Raw genomic sequence first — 20,240 nt, forward strand, 5'->3', positions numbered from 1 at the left:
ATAGGTAAAATCTACAACACGTGAAAAAAACACAATATTTTCACAATATTTCGTTTTTAGTTAGATATTTGCTCAGTTTATGGTGCTGCAGAAAAAGCAGAAAAGCACATTTGCTTAGAACGCACGGGAAAGCATCTCCAAGTCGTCTTCAGATCATTATTTTTTGCGGCCTGTGCTGTTCATAAGGTGGAGTGAAAATGAGGCAGTATCAGGATCCATCTCCTCAATCTCACTGCCCATTAAAGGTTAAAAAGGCCCGAGACAAGTTCATAAAAAATGAGCAGACTGATGAGATTAAAAGACGAGAACAGAGGTTAGGCAGCGCATTGCCTAGAGCAAGTTGGCCCCAAAGACCTACATCAAGCGGGCTCAACCTTTCAGCGGGCTTGGGCCGGTCAGAGTGCCATGAAAGCATTCAGAAGCAGCGGCAGCACATGCTATGGTAATTCACACCATCTACTAGCCCAACATCCAGATTAACAGCAAGGTCATCCTTTTCTTTCTGCACGAAATGATTACAGTGAACAGCTTTGGAAATTACAGTGAGCTTACAAATGTTTTTTTTTCTCCACAGGTTTTAAAGGCAGTATGCAAATGTTACAAGTGTCAAGGGTTGCTAATACCACATTTTACCAAATGTAGGCTTTTAAATACTGATGAACGTTGAATTATATTATGGTTCAAGACATATTTCAGAGAGTCCATGCGCTATTGAGCAAATCCCACTAAAATTAAAAGGTAGTAATTACTGTACTCACATCATATACTACCTCCATGCCACATGCCAACTGTGCTTTTTGTCAAATGTGAAGTAAAAGAAAAACCATGCTGTTTCTACGCTGCCAGATGGCTGTAAATTAACAGCAGTCTTTTAACAGTATTGTCCAGTAAGTGTCTCTCTACTATAAAATTAATTTTGGCTGTAAATGAATAATCACTTTTAACAGCATTATCTTGTTATTCTAAAAAACAATGCAAAATAAATGCATCGTGATGCAGGAGCAACATAGTATGGACATGGGGTGGCAGTAGCTGGCGGCAATTCCTCATGAAGTTCTTGATTTTCATCTATCCTCCAAATTAATTAATTAATTCAACACTAGTCAGAGTGCTCTCAGTTTTGGTTCAATCTCAGACAGTAAAGAGATGGAGATAAAACAGAGATACATTCCCAGTGTTAAATGAACACGGAACATGGAACACTCCCAGAGTGTTAGGTGATTAGCTCCACCCTTCACACGCGGTATAGTCCTGGAGGGGTGTGTTTAAAAGGTCTGTAGCAGCTAAGGACTCTTGGAAGGAGGGTCTACCTACTGTAAATCCTGTGTTATGCTAGTTACTGTAAGTTGTAAGTTGCTGTGCTGTGTGTGTTTACAGCTTCTGTTTAGAACATTCCTTCAATGTGTTCATCAGTGAATGAAGGAATACTGCAATTCTGAAGTATTGTATTTTAACCTGCATTAGAAAAATGCTATTTTTTAAACACTGCACAGTAGTATTAAGGAAAAAAACTTAAGTCAAGTTTTGTAAAAGTACAGTAAGTTACAGTTATATCAAGTATAAAAAGGAAACTGTTAATTTAACCATTGAAACAAGCAACCTTGCAGTATAGTTTTTGCCAGGTGGTTGCTGTGGTGTTGATAGGTTGTTGCTAGGTGGTTGCTGTGATGTTGATAGGTTGTTGCTATGGTGTTGCTAACTGATTTCTGGGTGTTGATGGCTGGTTTCTATTGTGTTGCTAGGTCATTGCTGTGGTATGCCAAAGTTGTTCTTATGGTCCTGCTTGGTGGTTGCTATGGTATCCCAGGTGGCTGCTGTAATGATTTTAAGTAGTTACTAGTGTGTTGTACCACAAAGTGGTTGATTGGGTGTTACTAGTGTATTTGTATCATTGTAACTTAAGAAAGTTGCACAACCATTTTGCAACCCATTCATTCCTAAAAGGAAAAAGTGTGATCAAAAAGACTGTAAGCAAGCCTGGATCGATATCTTGAAAACTGCAGGATGAGTTACATTCAAAAAACCCCAGCAGAAAATCAAGAATAAAAATGAAAGAAGAAGATTAGAGAATATAACAATATAGCAACCATAATTATATTACTGTGTGCATATGAGATGGGAGCACACCAAAACAGCATGAACAAATGGGCTACACAATTAGCTGAGGCATGAAGCAAATCAGCCAACATCTAGATGCAATCTGCTTAAGAGTGCATGGTGAAGTGAGCACGACCTAAAAACACAAACCAGAGAAGTGATGCACAGAACATGAATGCAGTACAATGCCTTTTGGGTGCAGGTCAGACTAATCAAACATTGCGTCCCTCCCACTCTGTTATACAGCATATGTCAGACATCCTATGAAAGACAAATCTGACTGCCCAGCTGTTTTATTCGTCCTACAGCGGAACACAATCACATTTGCATCCATTATTTCTTTGACACGACTGGTACAGATCATGTTTCCATGCATAATGACTATTCCATCTGTTTACCTTATGTAAGTCTTCCTTCGAACAGTGCGAAGGCAGGCTGGATGCACGTGAAATCAGCTGATCCTACCAGTTCCCTGCTGCTCAACTTCCCCATCACTGAACTTGATCTAGACTTCAGTAGCAACCTCATATGGCTGCTAATATAGCTGTGATCAATAATGACTTCTAACATGTTTCAATTGAATCTGAAAATGTCACTGGGGACCATGCATCAAATATTATGGCACAGATGGGAAGAAAGTCGCAGCACTCGCTGGCCTAGGCTGCAGACCGTTTTACACACATTAGTGGAACCGCTGGAGAGGTTTGATCTCAGTTTGAGAGTGCCCCCCACGTTTCCATTAGACAGCACGACTCTGATCTTATCACATGCCTGCCCTGCTCTAACTTCATGGATATTATCATATTTCAAGGGGAGCCACCACGCAGTCAAGCTCTGCATTAGACACTGCCCTGTTACTTTATAGCGGTTATGCATTCAGACAGGCCTTCAGAAATGTTTGCGGCAGCCTCAGAGCAGCCCTGTAGATATCACACAGTGCATAGCGCAAATTAAACATTAAAACAAGGCACTACATTCCACACCAGCCGCCCTTCTTCTTTTCCAACATAGTAATCAGAAATGCTTTCCGTTTGACCAGCAGCCGACTCTCTGCTAAAAAATTAACACTCTAACGTTATAATGATTAAAGTCATTATCCAAGTTGACATCATTTACACTGCCTACACTCAGTGACAGGAAGATACGTTATCTATGTGAAATATTGATTAAACTCAGGCTATAAATGCCCATGTGATGACTAAACTGTGTGCTATGCATGTTAAACTGTGCAGCCAGACTGAGAAAATAAGCTCTGCACTAAATTCTGAAATACTTTGACCCATGGGTGAAATATATGCAATATAAATGTCTTGAACACCAGACCATAGGTCACCGGATTGGCAGTGTTAAAGCTATGTTCTGCTATTATTAACCTTTTTTTCCTTTTTACGTCTGCTTGCTTGCATTCATTATAGAAGGACGTTTGCTTTGCAGATCAAAGCAAATGTGTAATTAACTACTAATTAGACTGTCTTTTTTGATTATTATTCACTGAATGATGCGTCTTTTAACAGAAAGCAAATTGGTGTTTGGCCACTCTGCTAATCTACAGTCACAAAGTATAAGCAGGGCTGTGAATCCTCTTAATACACGTCTTGAAGCTTAGTCTACGATACGCTGTAAAAAATGTCCTGAAACTCTTTGATTCACTACTGATCAGATATACAATGTGATTCAGTGCTGCTTCAGTTCAATTTAGGCGTGACTGCATATGATTTAGTTTTGATCAATTTTGATCTGTCCTTGACTATGTAAGGAACAACAACTTCTTCCTATAATAATTCCCTGTGTTCTACATGAACACCATTAATACTATAATAATTCCCTCTGTATTACCTTCATTTACTTTGTGCTACAGTAATCCCTGTTATACTACAATCATTCCCTTTGTACTACAATACTTAGTCCTGTGCAACAATAATTCCCCATGTACTACAATACGTCGCCCTAAACTACATTATCTCTTCCTGTACTACAATAATAAACACGCTACTAATGTAATTCCAATTGTACTAGAATAACAAGATCTGATTTGCATCAGTACTACAATAAAAAAAACTATGTACTATATGTTTCCTGGTACTACAATCATACCCTTGTACTACAATAATTACATCAGTATTACATACTGTATGTACTAAAATGAGAAACTATTTCCTATTAATTTTATCTCAACTACAATAATTCCCTCTGCACAATATCAATTCCTCCTGTACTAAAATGATTTCCTCTGTATTACAATAATTAATTTATAGACTAGCTTAAAAATAAAGTGTGGTTTATAACCCAAATAGTTTTCTTATGGGCTGTGTGTACAATGCCATTGATCAATCAGGTGAAATATGCTGTAATTTTAATATAATATAATATAATATAATATGAGATAATATATCTGCAGCTTATGGTCTCACTGAAAAGGCCAAAGTGCACATGCTTCAGTTACTACCCTTGATTGACTTAAAGTGCAAGCTAGCTATCTGTTAACAATAGCCTTACCTGTGGCATTTCTAACTGTTTAAGCATCAGTAGTACAAGCATCAATCAGCGCTGAGCATTCAAACTACTCAATGTGTGTATAAATTAAAACGAATGAGCAGCTAACATCACAGCACAAGTGCTTGTCTACTGCAGTTTGGAAAGTTGGCCTTACTATAGACTGTGAGTAGAGATGAAAGACTCGACAAATATCGCCCTACAATCTGTTCGCAAACGGAATCAGGAAAGACATTTGACTCTCAAATCCAGCTTCTCAGCACACATGTTAACGCCATCTAAACTGATTGCCTGGCATTCAGATTTGAATAGAGAGTGAAGTGCAATGAAAACAGCCGCAGTAAAGCGCAGCCATCAGACATGAGCAGTGAAGTAATCTACCAAAAGCAAGTGCTTAAGAAACACACAGCGGCAGGGCCAAGAGATGTGGAGTTACACAAAACTCTGATTGTAGCACAATTGCTGGTGGGAGAGAGATGTACGAAAGTTAGATCTGATCTCCTCTGCCTTCCGGCATGACCCAGAACCCGCTCTAACCTTGAGTAAAGCGACTGAGAGGCTGCCAATGAAAGCTTGGAAAGGCGATCAAGAAACAGAATCGGACTGGATTGTCTTTGGAATCCTAAGGCGAGCGAAGCCAAAAGACACAAGGAAAGAGAAAGGAATAAAAGGGCAAAAAGCAGAATGAAAAACCTGCCCTCCTCCCCTGTGCCTATCACTCTCGCTTAACTTATGGCCCCCCTGTTTCTTAAGGGTGAAAGCCTCCGGGCTGCAAAAACTACACTCGTCCATTGCTTATGAAAGAAGTTAAGTTATAAATCTGAATACGGCTGAACGTGCTTGGCTTTAATAGACCTGGGAGCGGTCCTGGGGGACAGGGCCTGTTCTTGGCTGGAGGGATGAAGGCCTTTCAGCGCCCTGAACCTGCAGTGGAAGATGGAATGCAAACCTGCAGGAAGATTTTAATAGCTTCTCCAGCTGCCTGGCCTCCAGTCACAACAGCAATGCACGGTGACCGTTCAGCCCCAGCGGGCACGTTTTACACACCCTCCACTGCAACTCATGCACCATTAACCTGGGGAAGACAAAAAAAAATGCAGGCCCCTGAGACACCGGGCCTGTGGCCCCAAAACACCCAGCCACACACACATACACACACCCCCGTCTGCTCGCACCTCACATTACTGAGTAAAATGCCAGAGTAAGGCCATAAATAAGCGGAGGCTAAGCGGCAGCTCATGAGCCAAGCTTTAAGAGGGGCAGAGAGATGGCCGTGAGCATTCACTCTGAATTTGTGAGGAGAATGGTGGATGAATCTGACAGCAAGATGCGGCAGAATAAAAAGACCAGTATAGTCATCTGGACTCCACAGTTGCAAAAGCAATCATTATGCCTGCGAGGATCCAGAGAGCCATGTTTTCAACAGAAAAGCTTTCATTAGACTTTCAGAAGCTTGACAGATAAAGGCCTACTCTTCCAGTACCTAGTACAGTAAGAGCAAAAAGCCATCTGACCTACTTTGAGCTCTGCATTATCAACAGCAATTAAGTGAAATGGCAGCCATCACAGCTGACTCCTTAGCTGACAGAGATATTAAACGCTCTCAGACTCCAGGGACGTACTGATTTACACAGCCAAAACAAAACAAGCCGCGCTCAAAATGGAAAATCTATGAGGGTCAAAGACACACGGAAGATGACAGTACAAAAGGAATCCCCAGATAGATGGCAGTTTCAGTGTTATTGGCTTCAATTTTCACTGCAGCTAAACAGCTGAAACTGACAGAGACAGTCAATCACAAGGTAAACAGAGGAGCAGAGCACTTTCATTCTGCTGCTTTCTAGCCAGGACCCATAATCAGCTAGTTTGTTTCAGGAGAGTGGGTAAATTTGTCTATGCATGGAAATTAAGGGTGGATGATATGGCAAAATCTAATTTTACTTGACATATAGGCATTACATGCATCCTGTATCACGGTATTGAGCTCCGCTAGCATTTCAGAACAAGCTGAAGCTGACAAAATACTCCTGAAATCCACTAAGATGTTGAGGCCTTAAGACCCATGTTTTGGAGTTAAAAAGGGATTGTCCTTATTTATGTAATTTAGGCACACTGGTCTCTTTAGTCTCTATAACAGGATCAACAAGGTGGTCACTGCTATTTCGCTCTTCAGCCTCACTGCATATGCACTGATAACAGCTTCTCTCTTTAAGCACAAAAAAAGATCATTATCATAAAGCATCTACTGACTTTGCTAAGGCTGATGAGTAAATAATGACTGCGTGGTGTTGTCTTATTTTGGTGCTACATCGGTGTCATTTGTGCCCAGGGGCATGGAGAAAAGAGAGTTTTTCCATCACATTTATTTGCTTTTCGACATTTTGTGAATGCCTGCCATGGCACACTGTTTTTAATCAGATGAGGGAAATAAAAACCAAAAGCAATGTTTTGGGTTTTTCTTTTAGTCATGTCCGATTCTCTACACTAACCATGTCTCCTCCACCACATGATGCTACCAAATCTGAAAGGGTGAAGATTCTGATTCAATACATCAGCTGTTCAGTGCTCAGGAAGTGTATTATGATGTAATTTATCACGATCATGATAACATATCATTAGACCAGGTAGTAAAAATCAATGCTGTAACACACGCTCACCGGTAGATCCGATAGATGTCCTGCTAATTCTGCACTGGCCCTCTATTGACCCACTAGATTAAATCTATATACTTTAAATCCTCTCTCTTCCGACCCCCAGAGCCAGAGTGTGTTTTCCATCCTTTGAAACAGCAATGTGTGTTTTATATGGGATGCATGTGTTTGCACACTGAAATGCGAAGAGAGCCAGAACATAGATTCAAAACACATAATACTGGCAGCTGTCTAAAGCTGCCACCAAGCCCCTGTTACAGGCCGAGCATCCTCATCCAGTGTTCTTCTCAGCCTTGCTCATCATCACTCAGCTCTGCACGTCTACTGATGGTCACTACCTCTGCATTAGAGGCTTGCTGGAGTGACTCAACAGCAGCACTCAAGTAATGAAAGCGCACTGAATGAGGTTAACGGAAATATATATATTTCATGGCAACTCTCAGGGTCAGCCCTCATACATCTAAATGGGATAAAGGCAGATTTGTCAAAGGTGGTTTAGTTTGACGGAGCGTGGCTGTCTGCAGGAGCGCACAGTACTACTTCCCATTCTCCATCTACCGAGCCACTGCAATTCCTCTAATGGCTTCTATGGGAAGACAAATAGGGTAGCTTCGGTTATCTTAACCTACAATATCGGATTAAATAAGGTCAACGTTTGAAGAGACCCCCGAGGAGACAGACATGATAGACATAAAGGGGTTATTCTTTGACATGTGACATGTGTACACGGCTCCTCGTGTAATACATGCACTAGAATGGCTTCCAGTGGTTCCTTTAAATAGCATTGTGGTTAGTCTATGGGATGATCTACTTCTTACTCCCTGAGCAATAGAGGCGTAAAATAGGAGATTATGTCTACAGGCACTTTCCACCATGTTTGAATCCACGGTCAGCGCATGAGAAGCATGAGCAGTTAGTATGCTTCGTAACACAGAGGTGATATACAGTGAGACGGCACACACCTCAGGAATGCCTATAGCATCTGTACGGCACATGAGCTGGTCTATAAATCTCCTAGGAATCCCTTTAATGGAGCTGCAAACACTGCTAATGGATGTCCTGCTGGTGTACAGAGAAAACTAACTATCAGCAGCATCAAAGCAAGCGGGACCCCTAACCTTAACCTTATGCCATACCTTAACAACCACAGCAAAGCCGCTGATGCACCTCTAAAGTGCCTCTGACTTATTGTAAAGCATCGGCTTCGCCAACAGCAGAGTAGACAAGCACACTCTAACTGAGGATAATCATTTATATATAAAATATCACAGGCCTGAAGTATTCAGAGCAACATTAAAATGCAGATGAAATGCAGTCATTATAGACGCTTAGAGTGAAACACTCTTGGGTCCTTTTGGCTAAGTGCAAACTGGATCTCAGCGTGATCATCAGGGACTAGAACCTGACAAATCTATCTCAGTCTCAAAGGAGTGTCGTGTGAGTGTGCTGGTGGAACCTGAACTTTTCTAGCTCTGATTTCACAAGTCTGGGTCAGATCCCCTCGTTCCAGTTTGTTTTTGGAAGAGGGTTTTCTTCTTTCTTCACTTACACCAAGGCAAACCCAAACCTTTACACTCCAGACAAGCTATGGAAGCAGGAAAATGGCCCCAAACCTCCAAGATAAATATCACATTTGCAGTTCAGAATTTATGCAACAGACCACCAGAGGGAGGCCAGAGGGAAGTTTGAACCACTGTACTTCTGTATGCCCTACAGCTAACAGCTAACTTAATGCTATTCAGAATGAACAGAAGATCATATTTAGCAGACAATGATATTGTCTCCTTGAAATTGTCTCTGGTACTGTAATTGCTGATCTCATTAAGCCATATTGCAACACATTGCACCGGAAGTGTAATAATATCATGAACATTACATTGCTGTCACACAGAAATCCTTGTATCTCCACAATTCTAGCTTTCAGAAGCAGGAAAAACCGTTTGAACTTTCACTGGAAGTCAATGTAAACAGGATTATCAGGCTTAATAAGCCATTTAGGAACATTTCTATTGGTCCGTTCCACACAATGCTAGATTCACACTATGTCAAAAAGTTAAAAATTGCAAAAATAGATATACAAGGTCTGATAGCAATGATAAGCTATGCTCTGTGTGTGCAACTGTGTGGGAATGAAAGCATGCACTGTGCATGATGTATGCCATCACATGAATACAATTTCAAGGACATCAAGGGTCTAATTTACCATGTATATTGCAGTTTTTAATAAATGTGTACTCTATACGTCCTCTATACTTCGGGCCTTACCTTTCCATTTCTCCTGTAATTAATGGAATGTGTTTGTAGTGCAAATGCACAGTGTAAAAGGTCTCTGTGGTAAAAATGCTTCTCAAACATCTCATAGCATCTACATCTGACAGCTGTGTTTTGCCTTAGGAGACGATGTCTTGCTTACGTCCTCCAAATTCCACACATAATGCCGGATGTACCCTGGGCAGGTAAACAGTGGCACGGATTTGAGTGACAGATGCAGGGAAGGCGGGTATAGGGCCGATTGATTGGCAGGCATGAGTTGGCGCAAGAGCTGTTTGAGATGTTACCTGTCAGCCAGCGGTCTGAGAGGAGGCATCTCCTGAGACAGTGACGGGCCAGAGGTTTCCTATTCGTTTGGGCTGCGATGACAGGCTGACTCATTCTCTGAACCTGGGGCTGCTATAGGCTGTGGAGCCATTCGCTGTTCTTCTCCCCCCACCTCTCTACCTATAACTCTCTCTCTTTCCCTCTCTCTCTCTGCCTTCTAGAACTGCGTGATATGGACATAAAATGTGATATGAAATAAATGTGTTGGATAGGACATGTGACAATAGGAGAAATAAATTATGATTATAATAGAATGTGTCACTTACTGCAAAAATAAGATGTTTGAAAGAGAACTCTATTCAGTATATCTAGTATGTCATTTCTCTTTAGATTAAACCTTTCAATTATTTTCAGATCACCCAAACCACATTTAACACAAGTGAAAAGGGAATGTGTTTGTAGTTACATAAGTGGCATACTTTTCCTCAAATGACATCAAATATATGGTGGCTTACAGAAAAGAATGATTCCTCAGTTTTAGTGTGACCAGCATTTACAAAAAATAAGGATTGAAATAAATAATAAAAGTCCAATTAAGTAAACAAATAAAAGCCGTAATGAACAAAACAATAACAACCAGGTCAAATAATCAAAAAAAGGAGAACATTTTAAATAAGCAATAATAAAAAAAAACATTCATTAAATCCATAAATGACAAAATTAAATGTAAGTCCAATTAAATAAGTCTAACTAAATTAAACTGCAACAATTGCATAATTAATAAAGTAATGCTAAGTAACATTTAACTAAAATAATTAAAAAAAAACAAGACATCTAAAACAGGTACACACTGACTGGAAGTGGTTAGATATTAGAAGTTTGAAAAGAACAAGTGACACCAGCAAGTCGAGCTTTAGAGTTTCAGAGTTTAGTAAAAACTCTTGGTACCTGAAGGGTGATGGAAGAACTGAAGTCTGATCATTTGCATTATTGTCATTGAGCATTTTGCCATTTGTATGATGCCATATAATCAGTGTTTCGTATACAATAAGAAGCCTGTATGTTTCCAGACACACAGCCAGAACAGTCCAACAAGCCTTTTCATAGAGTAGCCAGTGATGGTATTGAAGGGGTCTCCAGATTTCTGTAAATCAAATTATTAGTGGCAAGACAAAGCCTTTTCGTCCCAGAATGCAAATGATTAGTTTCCTGTTTAAAACAGTTCCTCTCTCTATTTGACTGCATCTAATAATAAACAACAAATCTGGCCTCTCCTGGTCACAGTAGGGACATATTTTAGTGAAAAGTGTAAAAGTATATCCAGACACAACTCAAACAAAACATTTTAATGCAAAGTGTGAACAAGCGCATGATGAAAATGTAGTTTCTTCTGTGTAATTATTCTATTTTAATTTAGGTTTCAAACAGGCATATTCTTGAATATCACTGTAATCTCTCTAACAATCAAATAGCAACAATTACTAAAGCACTAATTTCACAAGCTACTAGCTAATGATAACGAGTGTACTTGTTCAGCTATTCACATGTGTTTGCCTGTGGCTGGGTAGCATAGTGGATAACACAACTGTCCTACACACGAAAAGGCAGGGTTTGGTTCCCTGCCCAGGAGCAACTACCACAGCTCTACTGTTATACTGCATTCACCTACCACTGTAAATGAATGCAGTGTACAGCATTGTCTGTGGGCAGTGTAACGTGAGCTGTTCTGTTACCCATGTCAAGATACTTCTGTCATATAAAATACATGATTCACTGTGCAAGCTATTCCTCTCTTATTTCTGTGTATTTATTTCATCTACCAACTTCTGGACACACAGAAATACCAAACAGTCATCAATGTGTTCACTCATATACAGTTTTATGCAACTTCATGTGTCGTGCTGGTGATTTTGTAAGTGAGACTTTCCTCCATACATTTTATTTCCCTTCTTGTTTGCTTGTATAACTGCACTAGTTGATTGATGAAACAGAAGCACTGGGTTCATCAGTGGTGCACACACACAAACAAGCAAAGGTGAAGTATGTCATGTTTCTAACAAATTCAGCCCTAGGGGCATCATTTAACTGACCTTTTGACTGAAACCAATCCAATATGCCGACAGATACTCTCAGTATTAAATTCCCTATAGTCCTGGAGATATCTCTGTCAATGCTAGAAGAGGCAGCCCATAGGGATCCTGTGTTCTACAGAGTCCATGCTCTTTCACTTGGTCATCCATAAAACAGGAGATGGAGAGCCCAGCTTAAGCGATCAATGTCAGTGGAGGTGACACTGTTTCTAAAGTTTCTGAATGCTGTGACATTTGGCGAGGAAACGGCAACCTTCTCCTCACAGCTCCTCTGAGCTGGCCTGTCAATCAACGCCGTCTCCGCCTTCCAGAGCATCCATATAGTTGGCAGTCTGGTGCCGCTAATGATCACACTCACATGAGTGAATAAACATTAAAGGCAGACTGAGGCAAATGAACCAAATGTCAAATATTTTGGTGATGTGTGAGGTTTAATTTGATAGTCTACAATGTTCTGTTCTAAACGTCTATTAACACTGAACTATTGAGCTGTGCACAGGAACATAAACAGCATGCAAGTGTTTGGGCACTACTGGCCAATATATCTGTTACTGTGAATAGTTATGTGAGTGAAAATGACCCTAATATTTAAAAGCTAAAGATTTCATTAATATTTGAAGCAGGATTCTTTTTTATTTACATCTTTTACAGTTTCAAATAACAAAAAAAGAAAAGTACCTGAAGCAAAAAGTGTGGTTACCCTGCATGGTCAGTACATAGTAACACTTTATCAGTCCATGGGCATTGTTTCCAAAATGATCAGGCTTGTTTAGATGGTCAAACTGAAAACTTCTGATCTTGGATTTTGTGATAAATATGGAGTAAATGTTTTTTTCCAATTCCAATGCTTTCACCTTTTTCTTCTGATGAAGGTCGTTTTGTGTAGGTGTCACTAAACAGTAGAACAGTCGGCTAAATTTAAATCTCTTCCATACAGCATTTTTTGAGTAAAAAGTACTGCACTACATCGAATTAAAGTGGACTAATTAGACGGTTTAAAATGACAATGTGTCATTGGTCAGTGTTCTTTAAGCACTACATTATGAACGGAGGAAATGGCTACCAGAAAAGGCTCATTGTTTGCACAAGGTTTATATATTTATATACCTTAGAGATTTGCATCGCCTGACCTTTTTTTAAGCGATGATTGTGAACAAGTCACAGCCCTAACTAAGGTCTGAGACCTTGGTAAAAGTTATCTAAGAGTTCAAATTTCTTGGGGTACAATTGTACACTTCTTAAAACACTAAAACAAATGCTTCATCTTAAACTCCATGCTGTTTGGAGTACATCTTCTACTCTCTTCGCTATTCACAGCAACAGAAATTCTGACCAAGAGTGTCCACACTTTTGCATGCCACTGTATTAGTACTATAACAGGTTTAGCTAGCTAGCACTCAGGCGCAATGAGCAGTAGGTGTTTCATTCTTGGATAATCCACCCAGTCTGGATTTAGCTATTGCTACAATTCCTACTTCAATGAACATATCTGTCTACAACCTCTGCTGCAGTGATCCTGCCTTCAAAGAGACCAGAGATTACCAACGTTGCTAATATTTCTCGGCAGCTATCCTGTAGTATAAAAGAAATGTCTACCGTCTGCAGGGTGAAGTATCAGTGAGGAGTGCCTTGTTTCCGAGAGGCAGGAGCATTAAAGCACCAAATGCTACTGGTAAGGTTTACCTCACATTAATATGTTTAAATCCCCTATGGATGAGTAAAGTAATGCAGATTTAACAGAGCTATGCACATTGTATGGTGTTTAGATTAAAAGGCCTTGATGCAGATGAAAGAAATTATACAAAAATTAAGGTTATTAAAGCGACTTTAAAGTTTACAAGCTCCATTTAATGCTATTGGATGTGATACCTAGTTCTTATGGTATATGTCCACTTCACCTTACCACATCCTATTAATTTCAATGGAAAGAGCTGCCACATGCGCACTGTGCACGACAGGTTGCGTTGCATCAAAAGCAGGCTCAACATACAGTAAGTTCAGCAGAGTGCAACTTCGGGAAAGACTAGGTTGGTATGTTATATGAGTGTCACACACAGAACAAGCCCTTTTTAAACATGGAGGGAAAACTGATAATGTAAGTCTATGGATTTCCAGAATAGGATTAGAGTATGATTGATTAGGAACTTAAGAGTGTCGACTTCTACATTGTTCTTTTGCTTCATTTGCATACAGAAATGTCACAGACACGCCCATAGAGAGCGAGCTAAAAGATCTAGCATGGTGAAATGCATCAAAAATGAGTGCAAGTGGACATATACCATTACACCCACATGCTCTGTGTTAAGGGTTCTACTCTAATTTACAACATCATTATGGTCTGCTACATCCAGTTTTGCTGACTCTGATATTGACCATTAAATCTAAGAATTAAAAAAGAAATTCTCTGATGTAGTCTTTAAGCCTGATTTATGCAAATGACATTTGTTCACCTGATGATTTAGTATGAATGAACTGGTGTGAAAGGGCGGGGCTAAACTGCTGACTAAATAGAATATATGCAAACAGTGAATAAGGTGTTTTTAATATTATTTATATTATTTTCTATATTTGGACTGTATGGATGGTGGGTGAACAGTATGTTTTAAAACTTTAGTAATGTGTGTAAAACGGTATAAAATATTTTGTTTTAAAAAAGGAATTTCCCATAATATAGTCATTTGAACCCTTCTCAGGCCTATTTCAGTCTAACGCTTACTACTCAGTAATTACATGAAAGTACTCAACCACAATTTTGCTTTCCCATTTCTAAATCTTGGAACAAGACAAGCCTGGACTGTTGCATACTACTGGGAATGAATAAGTCCAAGTATGCCAATTAAACCATCCCAGAGGCTAAAATATCCCAGAAATTCTGTTATGTTCTACACTACAACTATGCGAAATACTCTTCATCATAAAAGTCATGCAAATTTGCAGATTTTTTTTATGTTTTATATGTTCAGCAAAATGTTACCCAACTGAGCCATCCAAACCTTTTCTAGAAAACAATGTTTCCAGCACTGCATTAGGACTTAAAGGCAATTCCTATTTGGTGGTAGCTGAGAGTCTGGATGCCTGCCTGGATATTTCTGCACTTCATATTTTCTCAGATGGTGTTTATACTAAAGCACAGTCTCTAATGGCCCTAAAACACACCCAGCCTGTATGCTTGATCATGATGGCCTGTGAATGCAGCTCATTCACACGTATTAGGTTCAATGGCCAGCTAGAGATGGGCTGCTGTGACCCCTGCTGTGAGAAAGCCCCCCAGGGGTCTCACCATGGCACCGCACTACCCACGCCCAGCAGGGCCTGAGATATCTTAATTTTGTGTGTGTGTGTGTGTGTTTAGGCAATTGGTGGTATAGACAGATTAAAGAGGTAAACCACAGCTACTGCTAATTTAGCAGAATGAGAGAATAAATAGTGAAAAATCATGCATAATATGCAACTCTAGACCTATAAGGTCATAACATACCACTAGTATTATCATATGTCTGAAGATTTGTTTGAACTTTTGACCAAAATTCACAATCTGCTAGAAATAAGTTTAAGTTCTTTACTGAACAATAAAGTTTTGACGGAAGTGCAATATTTTTCATGGTATGATGGTGTCAGGTGATAGACTGCATGGTCGAAAGCATGTGCAGACTCCAACATCCCATACATACATGCTCATTCCAAAACTAAGGGCTTGGTGGCTAAGCTCTTGGTGCTTCCTGACCTATCCACTTCACAATGGCACTTAAAGCAGCACTATGCAAGAAGTTGTAATTGTGAAAGAGGTACTGAACTGGCATCTGATGTGAAAGAAGCACGTGAACTGAGATGGTAGATTAATATTACAGGAGTTATAGGTTCTCCAAACACAAGTTACATGCAATTTCTGGCATGCCGAGCCTGGAGTGGCAACAATAGAGGCACTACTCTCCTTATTACAGGTCAGTGGAGCATCACAATGATTTCCACGCTTTTATTTTAAGGTACAAATGCTACACAGTGTTGCTTTAACATTGGCCAGCGCATTTTTAGCTGGGCAGAACTGATGTGGAAAGGTTGAAAGTCACTAGCTCTTCTGTACAGCCCGTTCTAGTAGTGAAGTTTGTCTATTGACATTGCATGGATATCTCCTTCTTTTTATGCATCTGTTAGCCAAAGGTGGATTATGGTCTTGTGAGCCCCCTGGGTACAAAGGTCTTTGGAGGCTCCCATGCATAGAAAAAAACACATGAGCTGAGAAATAAGATTAAACAGCATTGTAGTGTGCTCACATTATAACCATTTGAGCTTTCCTGTGTATGATCTGATGGTCCTCTTTTTTCTCACACCATCTAAAACATTTCATTTGAATGGCAGCAACAAAATCATATGAATTGATAATAATAATACTATAAAGCAGGAAGGACAGAGGGCATTTCTTTCTTTCTTTAAATAATTTAGCTGTTCTTATGTATTCAAGGACTGCTGGTTGATTTAATGTTTGAATCTGCGGTGGATTGTCCCAAGTGTTTGAGCAACCCTTTGCCTTGTGATCTAAGGTCTCCCCTTGGCTCCAATGGCCTAGACAACAATCCATCCCTGCACTTAGCAACAAGCGTGGCTGAACTATCCGAACTCATTCTTTAAAAATAGTGTCAACTTCACTTTAGCCACTAGTAAAGTTAATGAGCCAATGCATTTTCCATCTTTGTTACCTATCAACATTGCGTAAAATAAAATTCACTACTGTTGTGTGACACCAGCACTTGTATAGACAGTATATTACCCAGCACTATCATTAAGGCAGCTTTGCCTCTGTGGTAGGCTACGCAGTATATCTCTCTACTCAACACCTCATTGGTCTGAGCAGCAGACCCGTCAAGCCTCATTGATAGCATATATGCCTTTGTGACCTCATTGCTATGAATGTATGCTGTAGGCATACACTATTTATCACACATACTTACATAAGCTAGTGTAAAAGAAATACCTTTGGTTGGATAAATGACACATGTAAGCTATAAACATGTACAGAACACTAGAAATTGAATTTGTATGGCTGAAAAGCCATAATTTAAATACACACTTTAGTTTTATCATTAACTATTGTTCAAATAACTTACAAGAGGTTGGATTATATGCAATGTAATCATTATATTTTTATATTTATAATTTATATTTATCGTTTATAGTTGAAATACAGTATGCCCTAATACAAGAAGGAGCTGGTTCTGAAACAGAATAAGAGTTTAAATTGCAAAACAACCTGAGACTCAGTATGGAGAGCTGGCACTGACCACTACCACAAACCCCTGGACACCCACAAGAACCAGGTCAGGACTGGTCACTGTAAATCCCAGGATCAAAATGCACGTCCCATTAGCAAAAGCTTTACAACAGGCTAACCCAATTAAATCAATTCCGTTTAATCAAGCCTGAATGCAGGGCCAAAGGGGGTTAGTGCATTCCTGATTGCCTTAACTCTTAGAATCTGACCTTCTGAAGACCCATAGCTGTGTGCCAAAAATGTTCATCTTAATTGCCAGGTGATGGAATTGTACTTATTAAGAGACTAGCAAATCCAAACATATCCTAACATGGGTCAACTTATATAAGTTGATTTGCATTCAAGTAGGTCTATATTTTCCATTTGTTTAACTGTCAAAGACGTGGCAAATGTGTAAAGGACTTTCAACCCACAAAACAATATAAAAAAACAAATTCTTAAATAAAAATCACTGTTAAACAATTCCCCTCTACTTAGAGACTCAAATGTGGTACAGACGGAAAAAAACTTTCAATAGACTTTCTCTGCTTGTTTCATTCCTTCATTAACACTTTCCAAAGGTTAAACAGGTACATAAAAACAGACAAGACAAATCAGAAAGGCGACAGACCATCATCTGTCTGTACTCTGAATATAGTGCACAGTACTTTTAACAAGTCTTAATGTGGAAAATAACAGCTCTTTTGAGATAGTGTGGTACCTTGGGTCTGTGGAAGATGATGTTGTTCATCACAGTCTAATGAGATCTTTTGAGTATAGTCAGGTGCTCCTGCAAAGACAAAAAACAACAGGATTAATCCAGAGATCTTAGGAAGCTGAGGACGAAGCTTAAGAGGCAGATCACAATTACACCAGGGGTGCTATGTTATATATTGCTAAATTCAGCAGTCTCAGCTGATATTTAAATTTGCATTAATAGAATTCACGTCATTCAGACACTCTTAAAAGTGGGTTTTTAAGGGAACTTTAGTAGGCAAAGGTTCTATACAGAACCATCACAACTAATGCTTAACTGGTTCTTAGCTCGATTAAAGATTGGTGGAAAGCCTTTGTGTTCTTTTTTTAATGGTTCTATACAGAACCAAAAAGGGGCTCTTCACTTAGAGTTATAATAATAATAATAATAATAGTAATACTGTAAAATTAATACCCTGATGTGTTTTGATTGAACTGTTTTGTCATGTCTACTACAATTTAAAAAAAAGTTTATACCTAACAGGTAGGTAAAATCCTTCTACCAGTACTGCCACTGCACTGCCATTATACTACACTATAAGGACACAGGCATTAGGACACTTGCTCATTCACTGTTTTAATAGAATGCAAGGATTTTGAAAAATAGTTTATCCTGCTCTTGTTGGAGTAACTGTGTCTACTGTCCAGGGAAGAACTTTTATTATTATAGAGCACCGCTGGGAGGATTTAATTGCATTCCTCAACAACAAAGTTAGTAAGGTCAGGATGTTGGATGATCACCACCCCACATCATCCCTAACTCTTCCCAAAAGTATTGGTTGGAGCACATCAATCATTCCAGAGAACACAGTTCCACTGCTCCACAACTTAGTGCTGAGGGGTTTTATACCCCTCTAGCCCAGGGCTGGTATTTGGCATGGTGCCAATGGGTTCATTTTTACCTGCTCCAGAGAGGTCCATTTCATCGCCAATACTTCTCTACAGGGACTAGACAAGCTGTGTGTGTGTGTGCATTTGCACATCTGTGTCAGCCAAGGGTGCAATTTACAAAAGTAGCTGAATGCATTCATTAGACGGAGTGTCCACAAACATGTGGACATATAGTGTATATGGTTGCTCTGTACTGGAAAATCAGTAAAGACTTTCTTTTTGGTGTTCTACTGGATTCAGATCTGGTGGCTGGGAAGACACTGAACTCATTGACGTGTTCATGAAACCAGTTTGAGAGACTGTTGTTTCATGACATGTTGTATTATCATGCTGAAAGTAGTCGTTGGAAGATTTAAGAATTATGGCCATGTAGGGAAGGACATGGTCAGCAACAATACTCAAGCAGTCTGTGGCATTCAAGTGATGATTGATAGGTATTAACAAGCCCAAAATGTGCCAATAAAACTTTCTGTACTTCATTACACTGCCTTCACCAGCCTGGGCTGTTCACTTAAGGCAGATCAGGGCCAAATTCTGACCCCGACATCAGTGTGCTTCAGCAGAAATCCAGATTTATCAAATAAGGCTCTGTTTTTCCAGTCTTCAAATGTCCAGCTTTTGTGAGCCTGTGCTCACTGCAGCCTCAGCTTTCTGTTCTTGGCTGACAGACATAGAACCCAATGTGGTCTTTTGCAGCACATCTGCCTCAAGGTTGGATGTGTAGTGTATTCTGAGATGTAGTGTATTCTGAGTTACTCTAGCCTTTCTGTGAGCTCCAACATATCTGGCCATTCTATGTTTAGTCACTGGATGTGTTTTTTTAATTACACCATTCTGAGTAAACTCTACAGATAGGTGTGCTGAAAATCTCAGGAGATCAGCATGTCTAGAAATACTCAAACTAGCACTTCTGGCACCAACAATCATGTCATGTTCAAAAGCACCGAGATCTAATGTTTTCCCCATTCTGATGATTGATGTGAACATTGCCTGAAGCTGTTGAATCGGTATGATTTTATGTACTGCACTGCTGCCACACAATTGGCTAATTGAATTAATGCATACCAAATTAATGCATACCAAATCAATGAGTCCCAAATGAGTGTATTTAAGTTATACAGTATGTAGAATGTTCCTCATTCAACAACTAATCAACTCATTAAATATCTAAAAACATCTATTTGCTATTTGAAGTGGTAACCAGTCAGAAAAGGCATGGGGATGGGCAGAGCTACACATCCTACTGTAAGCAGCCAGCAGAGGTGCTAGACCTGTGGTGGCTTCACTCTTAACAGACGTTGCACTGTCCATACTTTTCTACAGTCATTGGTATAGACGATCACTTTTTCAGCACTCTATAGTGTTCTTGACTGGAATGATTCCATCATTCTGTTCTGAACAGCTTTACTTGCCACACCTCCAGACTTGAACTCACATTGTCACCTAATTCAGACTGGACTCAGTTGTTTGCACAAGGGA

General features: G+C 39.6%; 1 protein-coding gene across 1 annotated transcript in view; it reads right to left on the bottom strand.

Moving 5' to 3' along the window:
* The window catches only part of LOC140559678 (kelch-like protein 29), a 212,584-nt gene that overhangs the window by 179,971 nt on the left and 12,373 nt on the right, over window positions 1-20,240 (bottom strand). Inside the window, exon 2 of the mRNA XM_072683230.1 lies at window positions 17,836-17,904. The gene's annotated coding sequence lies outside the window, so the exon portion shown is untranslated. The remainder of the gene's footprint in view (window positions 1-17,835; window positions 17,905-20,240) is intronic.

Source organism: Salminus brasiliensis, chromosome 1 (genome assembly GCF_030463535.1).
Source record: "Salminus brasiliensis chromosome 1, fSalBra1.hap2, whole genome shotgun sequence".
In the NCBI taxonomy this organism is placed as follows: Eukaryota; Metazoa; Chordata; class Actinopteri; order Characiformes; family Bryconidae; genus Salminus; species Salminus brasiliensis.